Source organism: Onychomys torridus, chromosome 4, assembly GCF_903995425.1.
Source record: "Onychomys torridus chromosome 4, mOncTor1.1, whole genome shotgun sequence".
In the NCBI taxonomy this organism is placed as follows: Eukaryota; Metazoa; Chordata; class Mammalia; order Rodentia; family Cricetidae; genus Onychomys; species Onychomys torridus.
The window spans coordinates 122,907,607-122,912,623 of record NC_050446.1 but is presented as its reverse complement, the minus strand read 5'-3'; positions in this window follow the sequence as shown (position 1 = coordinate 122,912,623).

The following is a 5,017-nucleotide window of genomic DNA, read 5'->3' as shown; positions in this document are numbered from 1 at the left end:
GCAGGAGTCCCTTGTTGGCCAGAGGGCCTGCTTCTTGCGGGCCCTTTAATGTGCCACTGTGCGGGGCCTGGCTCTGCGCACCCAGGAAACGTCTGCAGACACCCAGCCCTCCGCAATAACTCACCAGACCAGAAGCCACTGATGTACAGAGAACACTTAAGAAAAAAAAAAAAGTATTTTATGTGAAAAAAGTTAAAACTCTGTATACTGTATCAGCAGCTTTGTGTAAAAATGGCAATCAAAAGAGTCTAATATATTTAAAACTTTTTTAAAAAAAAATTCTCATGGATCTTTGATATTGTATTAAAGTAGCTCCATGCCTCCAAGATGGGATCTGACCATATCCCCAAGGGGCTCATGCCCCTGGAGTTACTTCCAGCTGCCAAGGCCTGTGACGGAATTCGCTGTTATGGATTTTTAATTAAGATTATTAAATTCCTTTTAATAACACCTGTTGGTCTGACTGTGGTTATTGCTGTGCGCTCACCTGCCTAGGGATGACTTAAGTTCTACAAGAGATGGTGCCAGGGGGCTCCCAGGCCTTCCTGCACCCAGAAGGCTCTCCCAGGAGGTCCCCAGGACAGGAAGAGCTTTGGGGATTCATAGGTGGAGCTGAGGGGCTTTCTCCGTTGGGAGATGGTGAAAATTCATGAATTCCAGGTGGTTAGCATTGGGCTTTATTCTGCCAAACATCCTCTTTGAAATTACATGATGCCCTACAGCAACATATACTTTACAGTTTGATTGGTGATAAGTTTATCTGTCACCAGGGTGCCCCCCTCCTCTGTTCTGTACTCGGGACACACTGGCTTGTCTTGGGCTTTCCCATGCTTCCCTCTGGGCTTTCTCATTTAACTTATAGTGGAGAACAATAATGAAGCTCTACCTCATTCAACAGGACCGTAGACAGACTCTGATTCTTCTCAGGAATGAGAGGCAAAGACACACTGTGTGGTTGTACAGCCCCAGGTCATGACCCCTGTCCTTATTACATGCTAGAACTGATGTCATGAAGGTTGCTCTTTTGTAGCCTCTGGATACCGGATGCCAGAGTAGGGACACACTGAAGGCCCCACACTTGGGCTTGAATAATAACTTCCCTGAGTAGGTTGGGGCTGGGGAAGGATAGAGAGAGAGAGAAGTATACTAACAGCAGCATTCATCTGTTTTAAGTTTACTGAGTTAGAGGCAGTGGATTAGAAAGGCAAGGTCCTCCTCTGCTCCAAGGTGAGTTTGAGGCCAGTCTAGGCTACGTGAACCCTTGAATCAAAAGACAAACAAAGATCACATTTTATAGTGCTTTGTAGCAGTACCAATGCTTTCTTATTTGCACAAAGTTGTCTGCCAGATTTGGCACAGTGAAAATCTTGTTGACCCCAGTCAGGGGTGTGGGTACAGCAATTGTGGCATGAATCTGCTTAGAGAGAGTTGAGGAAAAAAACTGAGAAAATTGACTGTTTCACAGATATACCCTGTCTCGAAAAACAACAACAACAAAAGAAGAAGAATTCAAGGACTGCCTGGGCAACAAAGTGAGACCTTGTCTCAAAATTAGCAGTATTTTAGCAGGAAAACCGATGGTGTGGGAGAGTGGAAGGAATTGCTGGAGATCTACAGGGCAGTGGTAGAAGGGCTGAAAGCTACTGCCCAGGCAGAAAGGTTGGTCAGACTCTGGCATAGCCTACCCATGCAAACAAAAGAGAGACAGGATGACATTCTTTTATGACTGTTTGTCCTGTAAATATATTTTCTCAGTGAAAAAGGAGAGAGGACACAGGAAAAGGTTTCATGAAGGACAGAAATGAAGGGCAACAGGAATTTCTTCTTTTTTATTATTTTTAGTTAGCATATAAAATAATGGGTTTGTTATGACTTTTTATACATATATATTTGTTGTTGTTTGTTTTTTCTCTTTTGGGGGGCCCACCACCCAGATCTCAAATAAATCACAGGGAGGCTTACTCCTACTTATAAATGCCTGGCCTTAGCTTGTCTTGTTTCTTGCCAGCTTTCCTTAACTTAAATTATCCTGTCTGTCTTTTGCCTCTGGGTTTTTCCCATTCTCTTACTTCTGTAAATCTCACTCTTACTCCGTGGCTGGCTGTGTAGCTGGGTGGCTTGCCCCTGGAGTCCTCCTTCTTCTCTGGTTACTTTTCCTTCTCCCAGATTTCTCCTATGTATTCTTTTTGTCTGCCAGTCCTGCCTATCCTTTCTCCTGCCTTGAAATTGGCCATTTAGTTCTTTATTAGATCACTAGTGTTTTAGACAAGTACAGTAACAGGTTCACAGAGAAACAAATGCAACATAAACAAAAACAATACACCTTAAAATAATATTCCCCAACATTTCCTCCTTTTATTTTTCTAAATGAAAATGAAAGGTTTTAACTTTAACATAGTAAGACTATATACAATAAAAACAATTATCAAGTAAAGATTACATTCGTAATGTACTGAATTCCAATTCATTTGTGTCTGGTAAGTTTAAAGAAAATACTCCATAATTTATCCTTAGTAAATCCAAAATTTTATACCTAATTTACTTTCTATCATATTTAAGGAAAACTGCAACTATAACCATCTAGTCTTCAACTCCATCAAAGGCCCCAGAAGGACATAATATTATTTAAGTACACAAAACGTGCATTGCAGGCAGAGGCAGGCAGATTTCTGTGAGTTTGAGGCCAGCCTGGTCTACAAAGTGAGTTCCAGGAAAGGCACAAAGCTACACAAAGAAACCCTGTCTTGGAAAAAAAAAAAAGTGCATTGCAAACAACTTCCAAAAACTCTAGTAATGACAGAGACATCTGATGATTGCCTAGACAATCGCCCAAAGTTCTTCTGCAATGTTGGAGCATCTATCTTCAGCCTACAGACCCATATTATCTGGCAAACTTTTCAATGAAGCAGGAAATATGAAAGACTGTGCCCCCTGCATTGGCAAAGTTTGTCAGTCATTTTCCTCTGTGGCCTGCAGAATGTCTGGCAGATTCTTCTGTGAAGCAGGAACCCTGAAGGACCATCTCGCCTTGTTTTGGCAAAGTTCAATGGTCACTTTCCTATAGGTCCTGCGTGCCCAGTTTATACAACATACTATCAATCAGTTCAGGCAATAGCAGCTTCTTGTTCTTCAATGCCCATCATCTCTGAACTAAATTGGTGCTGCCAGGAGCAGATATATCTTATTGTCATGAAAAGCCCTAAGTTAACAAAACATTTTAAATGTCATATTCTGTAGGTCTTTGAAATGTTTCAAGATCATCTATATATCTAAAATATATCTCTGTATGATCTGGAAAGCATAACTAACATATCTACAATTTTGATTGTTATAAATGACTAACCACTAACCTATGTTTATGATTATCCTATATAGTTTACAAGAATAGCTTTCAAAAACCAGAATTTCACTCTACATTTCCAAATGAACTACGTAGGCACAATACCTCAATCAAAAATAGAAACATACAGGGTTGGGGATTTAGCTCAGTGGTAGAGCACTTGCCTAGCAAGCGCAAGGCCCTGGGTTCAATCCTCAGCTCCACAAAAAAAAAGAAAAATAGAAACATAATACTATATATTGTAACAAAAACAACCTTACATTTTTATCAATATACAAAAATCCCCCAAATAAGAACATAAACATACATACAATGTGTTGTAATAAAAATTACATCAAATTTGTGTCAATATATACAAGTCCTTACAAATACAAAATATTTGAGATCCATAGTTGTCCCTTATTTTGTAGTAGATTCAATAATCTACCCTTCTATCTTATTTCTATATCCCTTAAGTGATAACAAACATCCATAACCCATCAAATAACCAAAAACCACCCACACCCCCAACTCTTGGGAATGTAGGCATAGTTTACTCTAGATGTCTTCCTGCTGTCTATGGGCAAAGGCGTCGTTTTTAGGGGTCCCTGAGAAAAAAATTTTGAGATAATGACCAAGCCCTGGGAAGATCAGCAGTAACCTTTGTGGATAGATATCACCTATCAAGACTCAAGAGGTCTCCCCTGATCAAATCTGATCCATATTATTCCTGAAGGAATCCACAACCTCTCATCTCCTGTGGGAACAAAACTCCAAAGCGTTTTTATTTCTATGTGAAAAATACATTTTTTAAACTTCTTTTCTAAAGTTAAGATAGCCCTAAAATATCTAGGTTGGTTCAATCTTGCAATTCTGTTCACAATCTCATGTCTGCCAGCAGCTGTTGTTTGCTTATCAACATTCAAAAAATTCAAAATCAACACAATACTATATAGGATTCAGAATCCCTGTGTATTTCCCATCTCTACATGGCCTTTTTTCCTATTATTTTACTTCTCTCTTTAAAGACTTTAAAATTATATTTAAACTATTTCTTTCTTTCTTTACTGTCCATACCCGTTTTCTTTATTTCTTAAGCCTACATTCATATGAAGAACACAATGCAACCTGCTTAGAGGTTTTGTTTTTTCTGGGTCTCTTTTACTGCATATTTCTAGTCTTCTTTGACTGCAAATTTTAGACTGACTGCTAAGCTACACCTGGATCCTCTGTATGAAGCTCTCAGCTGGCTCTGCCTGCTTCTTGGGTTGTGAAGACCAAGCTTAAAACTCAGAGATAGGTGACTAAGAATTGCATTCCATCTTTCTAGAGCTCCGAAATGCTGATGCTTGTGCTGTGGCAGGCATTTTTACTTAGTTTTTTGTTCCTACTTTAACCTACTGACTGCTCAAGGTCTCACCCGCAGGCAGAAACTCTTAAAGGAGCCCTATCCTCTGCTTTCTTTTTCTTTTAAAGCTTTCTTAGGCCCTATGGAAATTTGAGAGCCTCACATTGGTATGCCAAAATGTTGTTGGCTTTCTTATTGCTCTTTTGGGGGGCCAGACCCCCAGCTGCATAACCAGCAGTGAGTAAGAAAGAAAGATGTACAGAAATAGAGAAAGGTAAGAGCCCATCGGCAAAAGACAGATGGGTTAATTTAAGAAAAGCTGGCAAGAAATAAGCCAAGCTAAGGCCAGA